Consider the following 26,617-nt stretch of genomic DNA (forward strand, 5'->3'; position numbering starts at 1 on the left):
ATTAAACCTTCCCTCTCTCTCTCTCTCCCCTGCTTCCCCTTCAACAAGAAAATGAGCAAACAAACCAAGACCACTGACACAGATCAGCAGCACGGAGCGTGGCCGCAGGGTGGAAAGACCTGATGCGCCACTTTCCTCCACCTCTTTGGGAGAGCCAGGCGGGGAAAGTGGAAAGTGCGGGAGGATGAGGGCAGCCAAAGGTAGGCGACTGCAGAGGAATGCAAAGCTGGGAGCCCTCCAGAGGGAGAAGAGGAGGAGGAGGAAATCTGTCAGAGCAGATGGGCGAGATTTCTTTGCAAGCTCCTGAGCAATTTCATCTCCCCGGGAGCTTTGCAGGGACATCAGCGCAGCTGGAACAGAGTCTCCCTGGCTGGTGACGTGGAAACCAGGTTGCACCGTGGCGCTCCCTGCTAATTGGCAAAGAGGTGCCCTCCTGGATCTGCACCCGGATTCTGTCAAGGGTGCCTTAGAACTATTATTTGAATAATAGAATTGTAGGATCGTAGAAGCTGTAAGCTGCCCCCGTGGGTCGTCTAGTCTGACCTCCTGAGATGCAGGAATCTCAGCTGCAGAATCCCTGACAGATGGCCATCTGACCTCTGTTTAAAAACCTCAAACGAATCATGTGTGGGATGTAGTCCACTGGGAGCAGTCAAATACAACATTCCTTGTTTTCCTAGAGTGGACATTCAAAGGGATGTTGGTCCAGCCAGTCAAACTTCCTGTTACACCTGGCCTGGAGCATCCTTCCTTGCATGTGACTAGTGGGTGGGCCTGACCTTTCCAGACCTGGCAAAAGGCCAAGGTGTGCTGCCACTCTGTCTCTCCTCCATCTTCCTTTTGTCCTGCGAACTTCGTGGACTGAACTGTTGGCTACCAGCCAAGCAGTCCCCCAGGTCATCTCCCTTATGGGATAAACCTGTTTGTACAGGAACATATTAGAACACATTTCAATCAGGACAAGCCAGATTGAATTGTTTATTGTGGTAAGAAACTCACACGAGTTTGCAACCAGTTTTCTGCTGCGTAAGAAGGGGAATGCACTCTGTTAAGTGAACAAACTCGCTAGCGCAGGTTAGGAAGGATATTAATAATAAATATATCCTCTCCTGCCACCCTCAACATTCTCACATCATGGAATCCCACATCATGACCGTTAGGTCCAATCGCGGACGACTCTGGGGTTGCGGTGCTCATCTCACTCTATAGGCCGAGGGAGCCAATGTTTGTCTGCAGACAGTTTCCGGGTTATGTGGCCAGCATGACTAAGCCACTTCTGGCGAACCAGAGTAGCGCATAGAAACGCCATTTACCTTCCTGCCGGAGCAGTACCTATTTATCTATTTGCACCTGACGTGCTTTTGAACTGCTAGGTGGACAGGAGCTGGGACCGAACAACGAGAGCTCACCCCGTCGCGGAGATTTGAAGTGTTGACCTTCTGATTGGGAAGCCCTAGGCTCTGTGGTTTAAACCACGGCACCACACCATAGAGAAGTGAATTCTGTAGCAGCAGCAGCAGCCACAAGTATTTGAGGGTGGAGGAAACACCATGAGGGCCCCATTTGCTGATTTTAGCACATGAGAAGGTACATAGAGAAGGAGGCAGTCTTTCGTATATTGAAATGGTATCACAACGGGGGCTTGTTTGTTTGGCTCTGGGGGTTTTACATGTCCCAGGATCATCCTTTCCCTACCCCAGTTCTTGCAAAGAGACTAGATTGTGTCCTAGAACTTTGTACATGCTAAGAGACTCATAACTAAGTCTTTTGGGCTTAAAAGCCCTTGGCTATGAAACAGACCCCAGTTCCAGTCTTATATGGCCTGCTAATCAAGTTAAGACATAACCAAGAATTGTTTCCACGTTATGCACCAAATTTGCCCTTGAACAACCAGATTCTGTGTGTGGGGGTTTTTTTTTTTAAAATCTCTCTTTTATTGCATATTTTCCCGCCTAATGAGAATGAACTGCTTCTTTTAAGTATGTATAACTGGGGAAAAAAGGTGTATTAATTATTCGTCTCTCCACTCCTCTTCCTTCTCTCCCCCCCCCCCCACCTACCCACAAGCAATGTGAACTGATGTATTCATAAATTGCTGAGGAAAGTTAGATAAACAGAGAGTTTACAGGATCATTTTTCTATTTTCCAATTTGACCAAGAAGGCTTTTAATCAATTCTATGTGCTGTGCACTCTGATTAAGCCCTAGGAAGGCTGTTCATGCTGAGAGCCAAGATGGGGTCCTGGGGAGTCAGGGAAATTGGCTCCTAATCAGAGATGAATATGGGTCAGACCCAGTGCTCCACTCCTCATCTCTCCCCAACCCTATCCATCTACCCCACTCCTGACCCCAAAGCTTCTCTTTGCACCTTCTATTTGCATCCTGGGGTTGAGAACATAAGAGTCTCCTGCTGTCTCCAGCAATGGACATTCAGAAGCTTTCCTGCCCCCAACTGTGGAGGCAGAACATAGCTATAACAATCCTGGTCAGTCTGTGTATGCAGTGGACCAATGGTCTGATAAGATATCACCCTATTTTCCTACGGTATGTACCACCCTGTGTATACACCAATTAGCCTCCAGAAAGTGGTCCTGAACCACTGGGTAACTGGCAGCAAGTCCCTCTGGAGAGCACCAACCCATGGCAGATGCTGGCAGGCCAACAGGTCCAAGGTCCAAAGGCCAGTCAGGGCAGGTTCCCAGCTCTGCAGCCGATCCAGAGGTCAAGGCACCATGACGTCAGTTCCGCACAAGGATAGTCCTGAAGAGCATCTCTGGACCACCCAAGCCATGGTCCAACCAATGTGGGAAGCTGAGCAGACCCAGCATCTCAGCTCTGGGCTTGATGAGGCAGGTAACCCTCACCTGTTCTGTGCCTACTCCAGCTGAGCAATCACACACCTCCTTCCATAGCTAGGGAGCTGAACTGTGGGTCCTTGCCTGCCTCAGCCTCCTAGAACATCTCTCCCACTGCTCCCTATGCCTCAGAGCCTGCCACGTTCATTGAGACAGGGCTCTGGTGATGGGTCCTGTGTGGTTGTGCTTCCTATGCACTGACCTCCATTCCCTCACCATCCTCCATCACCCCATGAGTACTTCCTACACCAACCTCTCCTTCCCCATTCCAGGCTTGCCCCGATGTGTCCCAGTCTTGGCTACACCCCTAGCTGGAATCCTCTTCCTGCCAGTTCATGACAAAAGCCTTGAAGACCCTCTGTGTGCTTCTGAGACAACAGCTCTCCTTGAGCAAGTTCTGGCCACCATTGGCCCCAGTGATCTGTCTGTGGTGCTGATCATCTATGCCATTTAACTATGCCTCTGAACATACATAGCAGGAAGTAGACACTGAATTGCAACCTGGCAAGGGGGACACAGTTTTAGGTTGCCATTGCATTTTTTTCTTTCTTTCTCAGAATGCCTTTTGCCAAGTCAGACCCTTGCATTATCTAGATCACTATTGCCAGCACTGACTGCCAGCAGCTGTCCAGGGTTTCAGGGAGGAAACATTCCCAACCCACCCTGGAGAAGCAAGGATTGAACTTGCTACCTTCTACATGCAAAGCCATTTCTTTATCACTGGACCTCAGCCAGAATGCAGTTAGTTCCATGGGGTGTGAAGGAGGACTTCATTTACCTCTCCTGAATCCCCTGCCCATAAGTCATAAGAACATAAGAAGATTCCTGCTGGATGAGGCCAGTGGCCCATCTATTTATTTATTTTTTAAATTAAATTTTTATTGAAGTTTTAACAAAACACCATAACAAAGAGAGGAGAAAGAAAAAGAAAAGAAAAGAAAAAAGGCATGACATACAAGTACAAAAAATAAAACACGTATAACCTCAATTTTTACTTTCTTTTAGCTTACTTTCACGACTTCCTCATACCTTCCCTTTCTGTATTCTAATTTCAGATTCAATTTTCAGCAAATCCTTACCCTATTTTTAAATTAATTTTAATAACAGTTATTTTCTTCCAATTTATCCCTTGCTGCTTTTAACCCCTTAATAGCCAATCCAACCTTTTTCTAACTTTCATTAATTTTACAATATTTTTTTAGATACTCTTTAAACTTCTTCCAATCTTCCTGCGCCGTATCTCTTCCCTGGTCACGGATTCTGCTCGTCATTTCTGCCAGTCCCATATAGTCTATCACCTTCAGTTGCCATTCTTCCACGGTGGGTAGTTCTTGCGTCTTCCAGTACTTTGCGATGAGTATTCTTGCTGCTGTTGTAGCATACATTAAAAATGTTCTGTCTTTCTTTAACACCAATTGGCCGACAATGCCCAGGAGGAAGGCCTCTGGTTTCTTCAAGAAGGTATATTTAAATACCTTTTTCATTTCATTATAAATCATTTCCCAGAAGACCTTAATCTTTGGGCACGTCCACCAAAGGTGAAAGAATGTTCCTTCAATTTCTTTACATTTCCAACATTTATTATTGGGCAGATGATAAATTTTTGCAAGCTTGACTGGGGTCATGTACCACCTGTATATCATTTTCATAATATTCTCTCTTAAGGCATTATACGCCGTAAATTTCATACCTGTGGTCCACAACCTTTCCCAGTCAGCAAACAAAATGTTATGACCAATGTCCTGTGCCCATTTAATCATTGCAGACTTAACCACTTCATCTTGTGTATTCCATTCCAACAGCAAGCTATACATTCTTGACAAATTCTTAGTACTGGGTTCTAACAATTCAGTCTCTAATTTTGATTTTTCCACCTGGAAGCCAATTTTTCTATCTGTTTTAAACACTTCCATTATTTGGTGATAATGAAGCCAATCTCTCACTTTCCCTTTTAGTTTTTCAAAACTTTGCAGTTTCCATCTGTCCCCTTCTTGTTCCAGAATTTCTCCATATCTTGGCCATTTGGCCTCCATATTAAATTTTTTGGTGGCCTTTGCCTCCATTGGTGACAACCACCTTGGAGTTTTACTTTCCAACAAATCTTTGTATCTAGTCCAGACATTATATAGTGCTTTCCTGACAATGTGGTTTTTGAAGCCTTTATGAGCTTTGACCTTGTCGTACCAAAGATATGCATGCCACCCAAACATATTGTTATGCCCTTCCAAATCCAAAATGTCAGTGTTCTCAAGAAGCAGCCATTCTTTCAACCAGCAAAAGGCTGCTGATTCATAATAAAGTTTTAAGTCCGGCAGGGCAAACCCCCCTCTGTCTTTCGCATCAGTTAATATCTTGAATTTTATTCTGGGCTTTTTGCCCTGCCAGACAAATTTAGATATATCTTTCTGCCACTTCTTGAAACAATCCATCTTGTCCAATATTTGCAAAATTTGAAACAAAAACAACATTCTAGGCAACACATTCATCTTAATAACTGCTATTCGACCCAACAAGGAAAGCTTCATGTTTGACCAAATTTCTAAGTCTTTTTTGACTTCACTCCAACATTTCTCATAATTATCTTTAAATAAGTTCAAATTTTTTGAAGTCATATTAACACCCAGGTATTTCACTTTCTTAACCACAGTTAACCCTGTCTTATTCTGAAACCTTTCTTTTTCCACTGATGTTAGGTTTTTCCCCAATACTTTCGTTTTTAATTTATTCAGCTTAAATCCTGCAACCTGACCAAAATCTTGAATTAACTCTAAAACTCTTTTTGTACTAGATTCAGGCTCTTGCAAAGTAAGTACCAGGTCATCTGCAAATGCTTTCAGTTTATAATGTTTCGCTCCGACCTGTACACCTTTAACCAACTGGTCCTTCCTAATCATGTTCAACAGCACCTCCAGGACCGATATAAAAAGCAATGGAGAGATTGGGCACCCCTGACGTGTCCCTTTTTCTATCTTTAGTTCATCTGTAACCACGTTATTTACAATAAGTTTTGCTTTTTGTTCAGAATATATCGCACCTATACCATTTTCAAACCCTTGGCCTACCCCCATCCCCCGGAGGTTCTTCATCATAAAATCCCAAGATATATTGTCGAAGGCTTTCTCGGCATCCACAAATATCAGGACTGCTTTAGTGTTAATGTTCACTTCTAGCATAGGCCAGTGGCCCATCTAATCCAGTGTCCTTTTCTCACAGTGGTCAACAAGTGAGCACAAGAACACTCTTTCCTCTTGAAGTTTCCAGCAGCTGGTATTCCATCGCTTCTTCCAACTGTAGAGTCATGGCTAGTAGCCCAGTGTTTCCCAACCTTGGGCCTCCAGCTGTTTTTGAACTACAATTCCCATCATCCCTGACCACTGGTCTTGCTAGCTAGGGATGATGGGAGTTGTAGTCCAAAAACAGCTGGAGGCCCAAGGTTGGGAAACACTGTAGTAGCCATTCATATTTTTTTAAAATGATTTTTATTAAATTTTCTGTTTTGCAATTCCAGATAAACCTTTTTACATACTTAAGATATCAATGCCTCCCCTTCTTCTCTTTCCATGGTTTATTTTACATATCATAAATCCCTGCATATTTTACAAAAACTATACCAATTGGTCTTCCACTATTGCATCCATCAAAACTTATTCACACTGTTGAATTTATCTTAATGCTGCCAGCATTTTCAGACGTACACAGTTATTCACCACATATTCAATAAACGTTTTCCAATCTTCTTTAAACGTATGTTCTTCTTCTTCTCTTATTCTATATGTGAAGTCTGCAAGTTGTGCATATTCTGTCAACTTAACTTGCCAATCTTCTTTGGTTGGGATGACGCTCGTTTTCCATTTTTGAGCTAACAAAACATGGGCCACAGTTGTTGCACACATATATAAGCTTTTATAACACCTAGGAATTTCAGTCTGAATGATCCCCAACAGAAAGGACTCTGGGTTTTGGAGGAAAGTAATTGAAACATTTTTTTCAATTCATTATAGATCATTTCCCAATACTCTTTTACCCTTTTATATGTCCACCACAAATGAAAGAATGTTCTCTCCAACTCTTTACGCTACCAGCACTTATCTGATTCAATCGTCTACATTTTATCAAGCCTACTCAGAGTTCCATACAATCTGTGAATCATTTTCAGGTACTTCTGCTTCAAAGAATAACATGCTGTAAATTTCAAGTCGCTTTCCCTGGAACTCTGGCTAGTAGCCATTCATAGCCTTATAGTTCACCATGAATGTCTCCAGTCCTCTTTTAAAGCCATCCAAACTTGTGGACATCTTCTTTCTGCAGGAGTGACTTCCATAACCGAACTATGCACCTCATGAAGAAAATTTTTATTTTATCTGCCCTGAATCTTCCAACATTCAGCTTTGTTGGACGTCCAGGAGTTCTGAAAGACCCATGACGCTTTTCAGAAATGATAGCTCTTGCCTCTCTGTGGCCGGGAGGTCGTTTACTATCCTTGGATGATGCAAGGGCACCTTCTAAACAGGAACACAGCCTTAAGACTACAAAACCCACAATGCAGTGCAACTGAACATAGATGCAAAGCTGGGGTGGTGTTGCCTCTCAGGTTCTGCCCCTCACTTGACATGTTGGTGCCAGATAAATTTGGAGGAGTAGATGATATATTGTTCTGAGATGCAACCTTTTTGGAGCTGGTATGTGTGTGTCGGGGAGGGGGGGAGTCAGTGCATCACAGAGGTCTGGTTGCATTGTGCCTTTGCAGCCACCTCCCTCCAGCAAATCTGGCAACAAGTTCCTCCTTCGCCATTACCACCATCGCCCTGTGGCGTTGCATTAATGTTTCAGCCTCCGCTTGCCCGCTGCCTCCAGCTCCTCAGCCTGCAAATTGGGTCCGGGAACTGATTGAAAATCTAGGCCCATCAGCAAAGAACAAGCAGATTTAATTAAACATAACCTTCCCCTTAGCAAGAAAATAAAATGCATTCTCCTGATAGAACTATTAGTATTTACCTCCCCGCCCCCTCGCGATTTTGTTTGGACATCCCCCCCTCCCCCCTCCCTGCTTTCCCTTTTTAATACCTCTTCCTTTTTATTGTCTACGACTTGGAATAAGAGCGATCTGATTTACATAAATGAGCAGGAGGATCTGTGGAGTTGGGCGGGGAGGGGATGAAAAGAAAGGAGGCAGGCATCTCTTGGGGGCAGGCGGTTGCTTGGAGTTAAGGACAATAGGAACAAGGTATCATATGTGGTTGGCGTGTGTGCTGTGGGTGGGAGCAGGATGAAGATTCCTAGCATCTCAGTGGAAGGGCAGTAATTTAGTGGCACAATAAGTGTGTGTACTTGGCAGGCAGAAGGCCCTGGGGTCTGATTCCTAGCGCAGGAAACATAGAACTGTAAAATTGGACCATACTCCCAAGGGTGCTCTGGTCCAACCTCCTCCAAGAATCACAGCTAAAGAATCCATGACAAGTGGCAGGTCCAACCTGTTTGGATTTGGATTTGATATCCCGCTTTATTACTACCTGAAGGAGTCTCAAAGCGGCTAACATTCTCCTTTCCCTTCCTCCCTGACAATAAACACTCTGTGAGGTGAGTGGGGCTGAGAGACTTCAGAGAAGTGTGACTAGCCCAAGGTCACCCAGCAGCTGCATGTGGAGGAGCGGGGAAGCGAACCCGGTTCCCCAGATTACAGGACTACCGCTCTTAACCACTACACCACACTGGCTCTGTTGAAATTTCAACCTCTGTTTCAATTTCAGCCTCTGTTGAAATTCAAGTCCACCACCTTTCCAGCAAGTCTGTTCTTCTTTGAACAACACTCAACGCCAGAAAGTTCTTCCTAATGTTTAGTCGGAATGTCCTTATAGTTTGAATCCATTGAATCTGATGGATTTGAATTCATCCTCCCGATATGCCCCACGGAGGACCTTAAGGTCCATAAAGAGCAACACCCTAGAGGTCCCGGGCCCCAAGGAAGTTAGATTGGCTTCAACCAGAGCCAGGGTCTTTTCAACACTGGCTCCGGCCCGGTGGAACGCTCTGTCTCATGAGACCAGGGCCCTGCAGGATCTGATTTCTTTCCGCAGGGCCTGTAAGACAGAGTTGTTCCGCCTGGACTTTGGCTTGGAGTCAATTTGATTCCCTCCCCCTCTTTCTTTTTTCCTTTCTCCTCCTGCGACGAGACTGCATTTTAATGTTTTAATGTTGTATTTAACCTTGTTTTTTATGTTGTATTTCAATCAACTTGTTTTTATTATTGGTTGTTAGTTGCTCTGAGCCTGGCCTTGGCTGGGGAGGGTGGGTATAAATAAAATTTATTATTATTAGTATTATTATTATTTGGGTCCTGCCCTCTGGAGCTGGAGAAAACAAGCTTGCTCCACCAGGAAAGCCTTCAGATATTTGAAGATGGCTCTCACATCTCCTCTGTCCCAGACTAAACATACCCAGCTCCCTCAACCGTTCCTCACAAGGCTTGGTTTCCAAACCCTTGATCGCCCTCCTCTGCACACCTTCCAGCTTGTCAAAATCCTTCTTAAATTGGGGTGCCCAGAACTGGACATTGGACTCCAGGTGTGGACTGGTCAAGGCAGAACAAAGCGGGACTCTTGCTTCCCTTGAACCCTGGACTTCTGTAACCACCCAGGGAGGGTGCAAATCTGGGCTGGTGAGGGGTATGGCCTGCAGCAAAGAGATATGGCTGAGGAGGTGGCAAAATCTGGGGAGAGTTCCAAGGGCAGAGAGAGAAGACTGGAACCCGGGACCCTGAGCTTCATGTAAATGGGAGGAGAAGCACATGGAGGGAGAAATGGAAAGACAAATGTTTCTTTTTGAGAAATGTAATGTGATCTTGGGATGGGAGCAACGGGAAGGAGACGAAGGCGGGGGGAGAGAGGGCTGAAGTGGGATTACGATTTCTAAAGTTCACTGGGTCCCCAGTGGCCCTTAAGAGAGAAAAGCTTTCTGTGGACCGGGCAGGGAGCCAAAGATCTCTGTTTGAACGTGAAATAAAATATGATCTACGTGGGAGCAGCTAATGCCTCTTTTGCTGCCTCCCCCCTTCTCCTTTATGCAGAGATGAAATGTCACCATCTCAGCTGCCAGGTAGAGGGCTGCAGATTCAGACATGGGGTGGTTTGCCTTCTCTAGGGAGTTGCTTGTTAACAGTTTGGTGGATGCCTTGAGCAGGACTCCAGTGGGATTCTAAGTTGGCCAGAGAGGCAGTGTGGTGTAGTGGTTAGAGGGCTGGACTAAGACATGGGAGACCAGGGTTCAGTTCCTCACTGGGCCATAAAGCTCACTGGGCGAACCTATCTCACAAGATTGTTGTAATGTTAAAATGGGGGGGGGGGGGGATGGACGGACGGGACAGAGGACATGTTTGCCAACGTCAGCTCCTTGGAGGAAAAGGTGGGTTCTAGATAATTCACTACATCCCATGCACATAATTTATTATACACTGTTCCCCCCCCCCCCGGGGCACTCAAGGGTATGTAGTACTGGCACACACACAGAGAATTTTAAAAGTGTGGCACTTACTGTACCAACTTCATGGTGAGCACTGGCACCTTTTTTTCTTTAAAAAAGCACTGATTATACATTATGTTGTTTAACAGTATTTGTATACTGCTTCACTTGTTGTTTAGTCGTTTAGTCATGTCCAACTCTTTGTGACCCCATGGACCAGAGCACGCCAGGCAGTTTGGTCAAACTCATGCTGGTAGCTTCGAGAACACTGTCCAACCATCTCGTCCTCTGTCCTCCCCTTCTCCTTGTGCCCTCCATCTTTCCCAACATCAGGGTCTTTTCCAGGGAGTCTTCTCTTCTCATGAGGTGGCCAAAGTATTGGAGCCTCAGCTTCACGATCTGTCCTTCCAGTGAGCACTCAGGGCTGATTTCCTTCAGAATGGATAGGTTTGATCTTCTTGCAGTCCATGGGACTCTCAGGAGTCTCCTCCAGCACCATAATTCAAAAGCATCAATTCTTCGGCGATCAGCCTTCTTTATGGTCCAGCTCTCACTTCCATACATCACTACTGGGAAAACCATACCTTTACTATACGGACCTTTGTCGGTAAGGTGATGTCTCTGCTTTTTAAGATGCTGTCTAGGTTTGTCATTGCTTTTCTCCCAAGAAGCAGGCGTCTATGAATATACAAAGCATACAGAATCTATATATGTTAAAACTGTCAACCATTTTTTCCAGCTCTTGATCAGAGAGATAAGTGTAGAAAAGATGGCCAACCACGTAATTTCTTACAAGTATTTAAAAGAATAATCTGTGTCCTTTTTATTATGTGCTTTGTGTTTTTACTTTGTAGTCTTGTGCTGCGAACTGCCCTGAGATATTTGGATGAAGGGTGGTGTACACATTTAATAAATAAAAGAAAGAAATAAGAGGATGCTATGACTGTGAGCGGGTGGCGCTGTGGGTTAAACCACAGAGCCTAGGTCAGAAGCCTAGGTCAGAAGGTCGGCAGTTCGAATCCCCGCAATGGGGGTGAGCTCCCATTGCTCAGTCCCTGCTCCTGCCAACCTAGAAGTTTGAAAGCACATCAAAGTGCAAGTAGATAAATAGGTACCGCTCTGGCAGGAAGGTAAACGGTGTTTCTGTGTGCTCCTCTGGTTCTCCAGAAGCGGCTTAGTCATGCTGCCACATGACTCGGAAGCTGTACGCCGGCTCCCTCGGCCAATAAAGCGAGATGAGCGCTGCAACCCCAGAGTCATCCATGACTGGACCTAACGGTCAGGGGTCCCTTTACCTTTACATTTATGACTGTAAGAACAAAAGAAGAACCTGCTGGATCAGTGCAGACAAGGCTCAACTAGTCCAACACCCTGTTTTGTAGCTAACCAGATGCCCCAGAGGGAAGCTTGAAAGCAGGAACTGAGCACAAGAGCACTCTGGCCTCCTGCAGTTTCCAGCAATTGGCACTCAAAGGCAAAAAGCATGAAGCACAGCCATTGTGGCTAGCTGCTGTTAAGTTGCGGGTGAACATATCAGACAACACAGCGATTCTTCAGACAGCTCTTGTTTATTCACAGGCCAGAACTGAACTGAACTGAAGGGTTCAGTCAGCCTGCTTATATAGAGCTCAACTACAAAGCAACAGTAACAACTTTCTGTAACTATCCAATCACTGAACGTCACTTTCAATTCCTCATTTGCATATGCGGACCTGAGTGAAAACTATCTACAGTAGCCCCCTGCTGGCCCAGGGTGAAAACTTCAGCACATAACAGTTGCCTTATTCTTCTCCAAGCCCAATCCCCTTTTAAAGTCACCCTCCACAAAACTGTAAATTTAGCTACGGTGATCTAGGGCATTATGTTACTGTGCTGAGCTTCCCCTTCTCTCTGATAGTGATGAGGAATCTGGGGATGAGGGTCCCAGTACCCAATCTCCTAAGGCCTTCAAGCAGGAAGCCAGAAAGAGTCCTTCTCTAAAAATCTCCCAATTTCTCCCAAGCAGGAAGAAGCAGAGGGGGAAGAAGGGTCAGAGGGGGGAAAGTGTTCAAGTTCGAAGGTCATAGAGGAGCAATAAAGGCATACCTCCAGAAAGGTTCACTGTGCAAGGAGTTAGAACTTTTCACATGAACTGTGAAACTCAGCCTAGTGATTTGGTGCCACCATGATGCATTTATGATTGGTCAAAGCACTAAATCACTTGACTGAGTTTCACGGCGTCTGTGAGTGTTTCATCTCAAAGTGTAACTTCAATTGCTGACCACTGCTTCCAGAAACTTTGCTAAATGGACGAAAGCTTCTTACGAGGTGCCTACACACGAGTATTCTCACGCAGCAAAAGTGTGATGGACTGTGACCTTTAATACTCTCAGCCTGTATCTAGGATATTTCATTTTTTAGGAGGGTGCCTCAAGGCAGACCTGTTCCAGAAAAGAACGGAGAGAACAAGCCCCTCCAAACCAGAAGCAAGATATGGGAGGCTCCCCATAATTTCCTTTGCGGTGCAACCAATTTGCACTCCAAAAGTGTGCCATTAAACCTGCTTACGTGGTGACACTTCTCATTATACCCTGTCTAGTGTGACATGATGACTTCCTGCCACCTTCAGAGGAATGAGAGGAGAGGGACCCATTCCCTGCATCTCGCTGCTAATGGGGTCCTCAATTGGCCTTTTCACAGCATCTGAAAAATGTCGAGAATGGTCCTGAGGTTGGTGCACTGCTCACTTGTCCAAAATTGCCGCAGGGAATTTGCGCTAAGGGATGATTGAGTGGCCTTATGTGACACAAATGGGGAATTTCGGTTTCTGATGGACCAAAGGCTTCAGGGGAATATTCTGCTTCTGATCCGGGCACTCCTGTTGGGGCTCCAACAGCAGATCACAACCCAGGAACGTAAGAAGAGCCTGCAGGATCCAGCCATTGCCCTATCTAGTCCAGCATCGTGTCCTTACAGTGCCCAACCAGATGTCTGTAGAAACCCTCAAGCAGCACCCAAACACAAGAGCACTCCTGTTGTTCCCAGCAATGGCTGCTAGCAGCTGTTGACCGCCCTCCCCATGAATCTGTCCAGTCCTCTTTTAAAGCCCTCCAACTGGATGACCATCACTGCCTCCTGTGGTAGTGAGTTCCATAGTTTAACTAGGCACTGCAAGGACGTTCTTTTATCTGTCCTCAATCTTCTGGCAATCAGCTTCATTGAGTTCCATCCATGAATTCCAGACCCTCCAAATGTCCCTGTTTTCTAGTCCCAGATTACATAAGCCATCCTGGTTTCTGATTTGATCCTGGAATGTCCCGCTTTCCCTTAGGACATCCCTATTTTCATCAGAGAACTGTTGGAGGGTTTGGAGTTATGCGACCCCTCCGATCCCATGAGATAAGTAACTAAACAACCTTTAGAAGACACCTGAAGACAGCTCCGTATAGGAACTTTAAAAAATAATGTTTAATGTTTCATTATGTTTTTATATATGTTGGAAGCTACTCAGAGTCAATGGGGCAACCCAACATTATGGTTGGGGAATAAAATAATAAAAGTATAATGAAGTAATGTTGTTGTTGTTGTTGTTTAGTCGTTTAGTTGTGTCCGACTCCTCGTGACCCCATGGACCAGAGCACGCCAGGCACTCCTGTCTTCTACTGCCTCCCGCAGTTTGGTCAAACTCATGCTGGTAGCTTTGAGAACACTATCCAACCATCTCATCCTCTGTCACCCCCTTCTCCTTGTGCCCTCCATCTTTCCCAACATCAGGGTCTTTTCCAGGGAGTCTTCTCTTCTCCTGAGGTGGCCAAAGTATTGGAGTCTCAGCTTCAGGATCTGTCCTTCCAGTGAGCACTCAGGGCTGATTTCCTTCAGAATGGATAGGTTTGATTTTCTTGCAGTCCATGGGACTCTCAAGAGTCTCCTCCAGCACCATAAGTCAAAAGCACCAATTCTTCGGCGATCAGCTTTATGGTCCAGCTTTCACTTCCATACATCACTACTGGGAAAACCATAGCTTTAACTATATGGACCTTTGTTGGCAATGTGATGTCTCTGTTTTTTAAGATGCTGTCTAGGTTTGTCATTGCTTTTCTCCCAATAAGCAGACGTCTTTTAATTTCGTGACTGCTGTCACCATCTGCAGTGATCATGGAGCCCAAGAAAGTAAAATCTCTTACTGCCTCCATTTCTTCCCCTTCTATTTGCCAGGAGGTGATGGGCCCAGTGGCCATGATCTTTGTTTTTTTGATGTTGAGCTTCAGACCATATTTTGCGCTCTCCTCTTTCACCCTCATTAAAAGGTTCTTTAATTCCTCCAATGATGTAATAGGATGTCCCCATTTTCACCAGAGAAATGATGGCAGGTATGGAGTTCTAGAGCTATGAGAGAGAGAGAGAGAGAGAGAGAGAGAGAGTGTAAAAACCTCCTTCCCTCAATACACTTTTTCCTTTACAAAGAGAAGAAAAGGATGCTCTGAAATAAACTGACATCAAAAACAAGTTTCCTTTCTCTGTTCATATATATATATATATCTCACCTCAAGCTAAACAAACGCATGCGAGGCTGTGACGGGGAGAGAGTTAAGAGTACGGCATGATGGACAGGCAGGCAATGCAAAACAGCATTTTTCAACACCGCTGCCTTTCAGATCTCCCTTTCCAGTCCGTTTTTCTCCCTGACACACGCGGGGCGGGAGAAAAACCCAGCAATCACGTTATAATTATAAGTTAATTAAAGCTGAGGAGATCAAAGCCACTTTAGACAGATTAATGATACGCCGAATGCTGAAAATTTCACCAGTTTACGTATTAACGACATTGTGGCAATGAGTGCGCGCCTTATTATTTTAAAGAAACTGCTGTTGTGTTCGCCAAGGCGGCCTTTTCATTCTCCCCCCCCCCCACCTCTTTCTTTGCCTCTCTTGATGGATCAAGGATTTCTCAAGCACCAACAGCTGTGGGGATTTACTTGTGGAGGAAAAGGAAACATTCAAATGGATTATCAGATAGAGGGGAGGAGAGAAGTAAATGTGTGTGGTGTGGGGTTTTTTATATAAAAAAAAATAGTAGAAAAAAAGGAAATGGAAAGGGGAAAATCACATTTATTGAAGCACTGAGCTTCTAAAATTAGACACAACGTATGCAGGAAATAAACCTTCCAGCCTGTGAACATCTCCAGTCAACTTATTTTGAGGGGTTGTGGGTGACATTTATAAGAAAGAGGCCTACATGAATTTGCTGGAGTGGAGAATGCAGAGTTAAATCTTGGACTTCCCTCGCACAGGGGCCAGTGATGGTCACCAACTTGGCTGGTTTAAAAAGAAGAAGAAGAAGAAGTTTGGACAAAGCGTGTTCTCCTTCCTGGAGAGCACATGTTGCGGTGGGGTCTGGCACACCACTCCCTTGTTGCTGGGTGGGATCGTTTGGATAGCCATTAGCAAGGATTGGGTAGTTTCCTGTTACTAGGGAAATTTGATGTTGCCCATTAAGGGGAAGGGCTAAAAGGTTTTAAATGTAAGATACGCAGCACTGACCGTTCTCTTTGCTGCGTGCATCGGAACACCCGCCCACCCTCCCTAGGTATTGGACTTTGCGTTGACCTTGCTATGCCTGTCATGGGGTCGTTGGGGCGGGGGCCTGTTAGGAATTTTGTCCAGTTGGCTGATTGGCTGGTGCCATCTGGTTTTTGCCTACTGCATAGCAAATCGTCACAACTTGTAAGCTTGCAGTTAGGCATTGGTTAAAAAGTGGTTGGTGGAGGGGTATGGATTGGCGGTGCCTGCCCCTCCAATGCTGCTGCTGCAAGGGAATTCCGTTAAAGGAATCTAGGGGCTTGCCATCCTTTCATCCAAATCCCTGGTTGGGGCTTGGGCTGCGCAAGCCCCTGGGAGCATGCGGGGGGAGGTGAGGGTCTGGTGCCCGGCTCCATGCTCTCCCCAATATTGCTTTCCCCGACTGGCTTTCGCTGGAATCCGGAAGTCAGTCCTGTCCCGATGGCGGTGACAGATAGTCGGAACCAATGCCTAAGCAACCACTCACTTTTATGTATTTTAATAAAGTTGTGGGCAAAATTATGGCAAAAACCTTAAACAAAAATTATGTGTGAATTGTGATTTATTTGGGGGTGGCTTGTGGGACCTCGACACGCAAATCACTGCTCCTCTCTCCGGAGACACTGCCCTAGTCCCCCGCCTCTGCCACAAACTCTCCAAAGCCCTGCCAGTCCCTGACATCCAGCAATGGCTAGAGACCTGCAGGCTGTGCACCACTGGGGTTAGACAACAGTGAGCTAGATGGACCTGTGTTCTGATTCTTTATAAAGCAGACTTGTAGGTGGCTGTGTCTTAAGGGAGAGAGCATTGCTGGAGGACATCCTTTGCTTGCAGAAGATCGGAGATGCCAGGTTTAGTCCTTGGCATTTCCTGACAGAATGATGCCAGACCAAGACCCCGTTGAAATACTGGCAGAATTGATGGATGCATCACCTGAGCTGGAATAAGACAGATCCCTGGGTCTGATCCCTCCTCTGTGGGAGCTTCTTTTAAACCAGGGGTCAGCAAACCTTTTCAGCAGGGGGCCGGTCCACTGTCCCTCAGACCTTGTGGGGGGCCGGACTATATTTTGAAGAGGGAAAAAAATGAATGAATTCCTATGCCCCACAAATAACCCAGAGATGTGTTTTAAATAAAAGGACACATTCTACTCATGTAAAAACACCAGGCTGGCCCCACAAATAAACCAGAGATGCATTTTAAACACAGTGGTACCTCAGGTTACATACGCTTCAGGTTACATACTCCGCTAACCCAGAAATAGTGCTTCAGGTTAAGAACTTTGCTTCAGGTTGAGAACAGAAATCGTGCTCCGGCGGTGCGGCAGCAGCAGGAGGCCCCATTAGCTAAAGTGGTGCTTCAGGTTAAGAACAGTTTCAGGTTAAGTACAGACCTCCGGAACGAATTAAGTACTTAACCCGAGGTACCACTGTAAAAGGACACATTCTACTCATGTAAAAACACACTGATTCCCGGACCGTCCGCAGGCCGGATTTAGAAGGTGATTGGGCCGGCTCTGGCTCCCATGCCTTAGTTTGCCTACCCATGTTTTAAACAGTTAAGTGGGAGTGGAAGATGGGGGAGAAAGAGGAGTGTGTGGTTGGAGGGTGGCTGGCGATGAGTGCAGAGTTCCCCCAGGAGATTGCCCTGAGATTGGAACGATGCTCCATTAGGCTTGGGGCGTGAAGGCACCGGGAATTCACCGTCCCCTTGTGCCTGTTAAGAGAAAGGAGTGTGGAGAAGTGTCTGCTGCCTACCTTAGTGGCTCAGTCCCCAAACTTTTATGCTGCAGCTACAGAAACAGGAGCTCCTTGAAACAGGAGAGGGGAAAGAAATGCCCAATGCTGCTGCTGCATCAAGAATGCAGCGCAATGTCGCAGGGTTTTGCCTATAAAGGGGCAGAGAACCCTGATTGTTTGCCTCTTGCAGTTAGAAAGGATCCCTTGTTGTTTGGATTTGTTTGGTCATTGCAAATACTTTGAGAAAACAAGCACGCTGACTCTGAAGAGAGATCTCCTCTGAAGTCCTTGCCGTACAAAGCAAATGCACTTTTATAGAACTGTAGAGTTGGAAGGGGCCCAAGGAGTCATCTATGTGGGAATGTTCAGGGATGCAGGAGAGGATATATTGTTTGATTATAGCCTTTCCAACCTGTGTAAACAAGTTCACAATTTGGTAGAGTAACATTCCCCTTTTTAAACTCACAGGCAGATGCGTTTGCTCAGGCTCGCTAAAGCTTCTATAATAACTGTTCTGGTATTTCCCCCTTATTTCCTCATAAAAGATAAGACACAACACAGTCTTCTATAAAAAGAGTTTACTCACATTCTGTTCACAATCGGATCCCAGAAGGCAGACTTAACTTAGAAAAGTAACATACGCCTGGAAACTGTCTCATAAGGAGACAGTCCCTTTGTCCTCTCTTGGCTAAGCAGATGTTGCTTCTTCGACAAAAGTAGTCACAGAGATGGCTGCCATGCCCTGTGCTTTTGTCATTACCTGCACAGGTGAGGCCACGCCCACCTCCAGTCACATGCAGAGGAAGTCTGTCCCAGCCCAGAAGGAAACAGGAAGTTTACCTGCTGGCTGGACAAACATTCCTCCCCATGTGTAAACATGTTCACTCTAGGAATGTTGTACTTGACTGCTCTTGTGTTTCACATCCCACAATCTAGTCCAACCCTCTGCACTGCAAGAATCACAGCTAAATGTTTCCTGATTAAGGGCCACCCCATCTCTGTTCAAAAACCTCCAATGAAGGGGAGTCCGCCACCTTCCAAGGTGGCCCATCCCACTGTTGAACAGCTCCTGCCATCAAGACGTTCTTCCTAACATTTAATTGGAATCTTATACCTTGTCATTTGAATCCATTGGTTCAGATCCTGCCCTCTGGAGCGGCATAAAAAGAAGCTTGCTCCTTCTTCCATGTGACAGCTTTTCAGATATTTGAAGATGGCTATCATATCTCCTCTCAGTCTCCTTTTCCCCAGGCTAAACACCACCAGCTCCCTCAACCATTCCTCATAAGGCTTGGTTTCCACACTCTTGACCATGTAGGTCACCCTGCTTCTCACTTGTTCCCATTTGTAAATATCCTTCTTAAATTTATGCCAGCCTGGGACGTGGGTGGCATTGTGGTCTAAACCACGGAGCCTCTTGGGCTTGCCAATTGGAAGGTCGGCGGTTCAAATCCCCGCGAGGTGGTGAGCTCCTGTTGCTCGCTCCCAGCTCCTGCCAACCTAGCAGTTCAAAGGCATGTCAAAGTGCAAGTAGATAAATAGGTACCACTCTGGTGGGAAGGTAAATGGCTTTTCCGTGTGCTGCTCTGGTTCACCAGAAGTGGCTTAGTCATGCTGGCCACATGACCTGGAAAAACTGTCTGCGGACAAATGTTGGCTCCCTCAGCCAGTAAAGCGAGATGAGCGCCACAACCCAAGTCATATTGTGAAGGCAATACAGATCAGGTAAACATTGTCCTCGCTCTTAATAGCCTTTTGAATCTGACTTTGCAGCATAGGGGGAATGTGCTTGCTGATTGATTGGGATCACTATTCCAGGAAGATGGCAGCAGACTTTTTTGGGTGGGGTGATATTGTATAGCACAGGTGGGAAAGGGGGTGGGTTGAGGGGAACACATCACCAACCAAAATCAGTTCGGGTGAGCATCTGCAGTTGACATCATTCCTCTGAACTGGAATCACTCTTTTTGGGATATGGGGTTATCCCCCTCACCTTGCAATTTAACCTTGAATGTATCCAAGGACCATCTCATTCTCTTCTCCTTCACCCCAAACCTAGGTTTAGGTCAGGCATAGGCAAAATTGGCCCGCCAGATGTTTTTGGGACTACAATTCCCATCATCCCTGACCACTGGTCCTATTAGCTAGGGATCATGGGAGTTGTAGTCCCAAAATATCTGGAGGGCCAAGTTTGCCTATGCCTGGCCTAGGCCAAGCTGCGTTCCTGTCCCCCTTCTGCCAGTCTAAAGAGGATCCTGCCTTCTCCCTGCGTTGGCCCCCTCCCTAAACCTGCCGGCCATTTAGCTGACTTTTAGCATCTGGGACTGGTTGGAGTCTTTCAGCACACACACACACTCACACACACATACTGTCAGAAGAGGACAATAAAAGAGGATTTGTTTCTCTTTCCTTACAGAGGTATCCAGACAACTGCCACTGGGATCAATATGTCAGCACGAGTTATGGAGCAAGATCACCCGCTGGCTTTTGACAAGGTGTTAGACAATGAGTATATTTACCCCGGGACATCACAAGGCAGCATTGATTTATGGTGAATAATTGGGAGGGAGGGAAGGAGAGGAGACAAAAGGCTCTGAAGCTGCTAACTTTCTTCAGCTGCTCAGTTTGCGCTGTCAAGAGTGGACCTCTGGGTCACCTTTCGGTTAAGTTTTTTTTTGGGGGGGGGAGGCCAGCCTCATAATGATGATGATGATGATGATGATGATGATGATGATGGTGGTGATGCTATTATTTATAAGCCACCCATCTGACTGGGTTCAGCTCAAAGTGAGAGCTGGAAGTGAGAGCTGGACCATAAAGAAGGCTGATCGCCGAAGAATTGATGCTTTTGAATTATGGTCCTGGAGGAGACTCTTGAGAGTCCCATGGACTCAAGAAGATCAAACCTATCCATTCTGAAGGAAATCAGCCTTGAGTGCTCACTGGAAGGACAGATCGTGAAGCTGAGGCTCCAATACTTTGGCCACCTCATGAGAAGAGAAGACTCCCTGGAAAAAACCCTGATGTTACGAACATGAGTTTGACCAAACTGCAGGAGGCAGTGGAAGACAGGAGTGCCTGGCGTGCTCTGGTCCATGGGGTCACGAAGAGTTGGACATGACTAAACAACAACAACAAGGAAAAGTGGGGCATTCCGGGATCAAATCAGAAAATGGGATGGCTTATATAAATCCAGGTCTGTCCCTGGAAAACAGGGACACTTGGAGGGTCTACAATACCCTATACACTACTCCACACTGATAGGTTTGGTTACAAAGCAGTGTGAGGACTCAATGACAGACCCTCCAAGTGCCCCTATTTTCCAGGGACAGTCCCAAATTTACAAAAACTCCTGGTTTCTGAATTGATCCTGGAATGTCCTGTTTTTCCTTAAAGGTAAAGGTAAAGGTAAAGGGACCCCTGACCATTAGGTGCAGTCATGACCGACTCTGGGGTTGCAGCGCTCACCTCGCTTTATTTTCCTTAGGATGTCCCTAACTTCATTGGAGAAATGTTGGAGGGTATGGAGTCCTCTGACCTTCAAGTCATCTAAAAGCAGTCCTGTATAGGGCAGTGTCCCCCCCCCCCAATGTTTTATTATGTTTTCTATGCATATTGGAAGCCTCCCAGAGTGGCTGGGGAAACCCAGTCAGATGCGCAGGTTATAAAGAGTAAAATTTGTATTATGGAATAGGACGTTCCTATTTTTTAATTGGAGAAATGTTGGAGGGTATGCAATGATTCACAGTCTTGGACACGGGTTAAGCACATTGCAGTGGCCTTATATATATACTCTGGATCTCTGGATGTGAGTGCAAGTGACCCAGGGAGGCCTGAGCCGGTAAACGGTGGCTTCCCAGACACGGCAATGACCCAGCAGCTGCAGATGTGACGGGAACAGCTGTTTCGCCTGGCTGGGGAATGTGTGTGCGGCACTTTAGAAAGAGGCCAACAGCTGTCGCCAAAAGCTTTTGGAGAAGGTGGCTTTGAAAGTCGAGGGTTCAGCACTAGCATCTACGAGGGGGAATTTGCATTAAGCTGTATTCAATTTTTCAAATGGTTGTGGGTTTTTTCTCTTGCCGTTTCATCTATTTTGGTTTAAAGACAGACGAGAAAAATAAGAGATTTTTTTGAAGTGTGTGTGTGTGTGGAATCACGAAGGACCCGGAATATGAATGGAAAGCCTGTGCTTCTGAACAGGCTATGACAAGCACCCCATGGCAGACCAGGAAGGGTGTTCTGGTTTTTATTTTATTTTTTGTAAGAAGAAGAAGAGTTTGGATTTGATATCCCGCTTTATCACTACCCGAAGGAGTCTCAAAGCGGCTAACATTCTCCTTTCCCTTCCTCCCCCACAACAAACACTCTGTGAGGTGAGTGGGGCTGAGAGACTTCAGAGGAGGGACTTCCGGGTTAGCGCCATCGGCGAATGGAGGAGTTTCTCTGATCGGAGGAACTGGCTCCGTGGAAACTGGGTCTCCCGCCGCGGCGAAGGTGGGGACCCGCTAGAAATCCCAGGTGGAGGAAGCCTGGGAACGTGGGGTTCGGCAGGGCATCAGGAGCGCCTCCCCTACTCACGGGGAACCCCATTTGGGGGCTCCGGAGCGAAGTGGGGTGAGCGGTGCGGTGCTGCGAACTGACTGCTACTTTCACGGAGTGAAGCCGCACAGCCATCGCCGGAGAGCGCTGACTTTTTCCTGTGGACAATTGGATTTAAAAGTAATTACCCGTGAGTAAAATGAAGAAATTGGACTTTTAAAAGTGGAATTTGATTACGAACGGGGGGAGGTGTAAAACAGGAAGTCCGCCTTCCTCTTCTTGTAAATAGTCAGAAGCAAATAGGCTGAAACTAAAGCCTGAAAGACTATTTTAACGTCTAAATTTCCAGTACAAAAACAGCGAACCCCCCCTAGGAAGCAGGGGAAAAGGGGGAGGATTTTTCGGACGTTATTTGCCTGCTAAAAAGAGGTGAGAAGTTTAACTTTCCACCACTCCGAACTTGGGAACAGCAGCCATTCAAATTGCTGCATCTCGGAGCTCCGCATTGACTGTGAATAGACCATTTGACTGTCAGCGAAACAGTGAAACATTGTTTCAACTATTTTCTCCTGGTTTAAAAGTTTCAACTACCTTTTCTTGAACTAAGGTTAAGGCTTGATACAAATTATATTGGTGCAATTTGTAATTGAATTTTTTTTTAAAAAAAGAAAGAGGATACTTTGGACTAACAAAAGATAAATAATAACTATTTCCCTCTAGAGGAGGACTCTGAAATTGCTACAAGGAGTGGAATTTTCCAACTTTAAAGATAAAACTCTGGGACTGTATCTGACCTTGAGGGCTCTGAGTGTTATGGCAGATGGGAAAGAAAAAATAGATCCCTCTTTACAAGAAAAAACAACAAGGTCTGGGAAGTCTTTTCAGAGAGTCTCTACATCCGGCCCTCCTGTCTCCTCTGCAGCTGCACTAATGCAAGCTAAACCAAAAGGAGGAATGATTTCGGAAGAAGCTTTGGGACTTGTTTTGAGTAAAATCAACAATTCCTTGGAACAAATGAATAAAAAACTGGACCAAAACTCACAAAAATTGGATCAAAATACACAAAGTATAAAAAGCTTGGAACAAAAAGTTAATTCTAATGCAGAAGCTATAGAGACATTAGTCAAGGACTCAACTAGACAGATTGCAGAGGAAGTTAAGGAAAAGGTTGTTACTGTTGAAGCGAAGGTAACACAACTGGAAACAGAGGTCCCTCCAAGTGCAGACCCGCCGCTGTCAACTTTTTCCACATTGAACCCAAACACATTGCACTTGGGGGACCAGCTTCTTAAATCTTTGGCCATATAGTTTACACGGTTGCACTTGGCACTGCGACCCAATTTGGATCAATTGGAAGACCAGTGGGTGTAGCAGCAGCCTGGCAAGAATAGGCTCTTGTCCTCATTCCACTTTTTCAATCCACCCTTCCCCCTCTGGGGTAGCTTTACTTGCTCTAGAACAGTGGTTTCCAACCTTTTTTGGGGCCATGCCCCACCTAAACATCTCTAAAATCCTGCCCCCCCCCCCCATGACGTATAATTCTTATTATTCAAAAAGTGAATAAGTAAAAAGTGACCTTTCCCCATCTGGCATGGTGGTGTGCCTCGAGATTTTTTTCATGAAACAAGTGTGCCTTTGCCCAAAAAAGGTTGGGAAACACTGCTCTATGCAAAGGAGAGCCTATTACCTAAATTTATTTTCAAAGATGAACAAGGAAGATTTGTAGCAATTGAAATCCAAACACAAGGAGAAATTTTTTTGATAATAGGTATTTATGCACCAAATGAAGGAAAATCGGATATTTTTTAAAAGCTACATGAGACTTTGATGGACTATTTGGACTACAATATAATCTTGATGGGCGTAGTATCTACAAATATGGATAAGGCGCAAAGACAAATAATTACTAAGGATGGAAGACTACCAAAAACATTTTTTGACATGACTGAAAATATGGACTTAGTTGACATTTGGAGAATGAAGAACCCTCTGGGAAGAGAGGGAACCTTCTTCTCTGAGGCTTAAATGACATGGACAAGAATTGACCAAATTTGGGTAACTAGAGGACTGGCTCCAAAGATCAGTAAAGTTGAAATTTGTCCCAAGACCAGCTCTGAGCACAATGCTGTGAAGATGGAAATGAAACTGATGCCAACTGGTTCCTTTAGATGGAGGATGAATGATTCATTGTTTAGGAATGATGAATTTACTAAAAAGGCCCAGAAAACTTTGAGAGACTATTTTGAGATAAATATGAACACTACCGTGGAAAAAAGAGTAATTTGGGATGCAAGTAAAGCCGTCATGAGAGAATTTTTGATACAACAGAATGCAATTAAGAAGAGAATGCAAAATGAGAAAAAAGATAAAATTTTGGAAAAAATAAAGGAGAGAAGAAATTGAGGGCGAAACCAAAGTCTCAGGAGATTTTGAAAGAAATAAAGTTATATCAAGTTCAATATATGAAAATGACGAATCAGGAAATAGAATGGAAGATTAGACAGATGAGACAAAAGACATTTGAATCGGCAAACAAGTGTGGGAAATTGTTGGTTTGGCAACTGAAAAAAAGACAAAAACTAAATACCATTACAAATTTGGAAGTAGAAGGAAAGAATATACAGAATCCAGTGGAAATTAGAAAATGTTTTCAGAGGTATTTTAAACAACTATATACACAAGAAAAGCAGAATGAAATGGACATTGATAAATTTTTGAAATTAAATAGACTACAAAAAATTTCCCAAGAAAATAAATTAATGCTGGATTACAAAAAAATGGAGCAGGAGGTAGAAGGGGCCATTCAGAATATGCAACTGGGTAAATCTCCAGGACCGGATGGACTGACTTCTAGATATTACAGAACTTTGAAAGAATGGTTAATACAACCTTTAAAGGAAGTCTGCAATGAAATACTGGAAGGGAAAAGGGCACCAGAGTCGTGGAAGGAAGCGTACATCACACTTATACCAAAATCAGAGACTGAAAAGACGCAGCTTAAGAACTACCGTCCCATATCATTGCTCAATGTGGATTACAAAATTTTTGCAGACATTTTGGCTAAAAGATTGAAAAAGGTGTTAGCAGAAGAAATTCATAAAGACCAAGCGGGTTTTCTCCCGGGCAGACATTTGTCTGACAATACAAGGAATATAATTAATATTTTAGAAAAGCTACAAGTGAAGATTAATACTAAAGCAGTTCTGATTTTTGTGAACGCGGAGAAAGCCTTTGACAATATTTCTTGGAGTTTTATGAAAAAGAACTTATTGAGGATGGGAGTTGGTCTAGGTTTTGGAAATGGTATAGGTGCAATTTACTCAGAACAAAAGCTAAATTAATTGTGAATAACGTAGTGACAGAATAATTTAGGATTGAGAAAGGAACACGACAAGGTTGCCCTATCTCCCCATTGCTTTTTATATCGGTCCTGGAGGTTTTGCTAAATATGATTAGAAGGGACCAATTGGTAAAAGGTATACAAGTGGGAGCTAAACAGTATAAATTGAAAGCATTTGCTGATGATTTGGTATTGACTTTACAGGAGCCAGAATCAAGCACTAAAAGAGTATTAGAACTGATTCAAGAATTTGGTCAGGTAGCAGGTTTTAAGTTGAATAAGACGAAAACTAAAGTCTTAGAGAAAAATTTAAATGAGATTGAGAGAGACAAGTTCCAGAAGGAGACAGGATTGATATTGGTTTAGAAAGTGAAATATTTAGGGGTAAATATGACTGCTAAGAATGTGAATTTATTTAAGGATAACTATGAAAAATGTTGGACTGAAGTGAAAAAATATTTAGAAATATGGTCAAATTTGAAGTTATCGTTGTTAGGTCGAATTGCTGTGATAAAAATGAATGTATTGCCAAGAATGTTGTTTTTGTTTCAAACATTACAAATTTTGGATAAAATGGACTGTTTCAAGAAGTGGCAGAGAGATATCTCTAGATTTGTCTGGCAGGGCAAGAAGCCTCGTATAAAATTTAAAATATTAACAGATGCTAAAGAAAGAGGTGGATTTGCCCTGCCAGACCTTAAACTTTATTATGAATCAGCCGCATTTTGTTGGCTGAGAGAATGGATGCTTCTTGAAAACACGGACGTGTTGGATTTGGAAGGTTTTGACAATGTTTTTGGTTGGCATGCATATCTGTGGTATGACAAGGTTAAAGCACATAAAGAGTTCAAAAACCATATTGTTAGAAAAGCACTGTTTAATGTTTGGGTAAGATATAAGGATTTGTTAGAAAGTAAAACCCCAAGATAGTTGTCACCAATGGAAGCAAAGGCTCAGAAAAAACTCAATATGGAGGTCAAATGGCCGAAGTATTGTGAAATTTTGGAACAAGAGGGAAACAGACTAAAATTGCAGAGTTTTAAAAAACTAAAAATTAAAGTGCGAGACTGGCTCCATTATTATCAAATAATCAGGTATATAATCTGGATAAAAAAATAGGCTTCCAAGTGGAAAAATCAAAACTGGAAACAGA

The sequence above is a fragment of the Podarcis muralis genome, chromosome 7, assembly GCF_964188315.1.
Source record: "Podarcis muralis chromosome 7, rPodMur119.hap1.1, whole genome shotgun sequence".
Lineage (NCBI taxonomy): Eukaryota > Metazoa > Chordata > Lepidosauria > Squamata > Lacertidae > Podarcis > Podarcis muralis.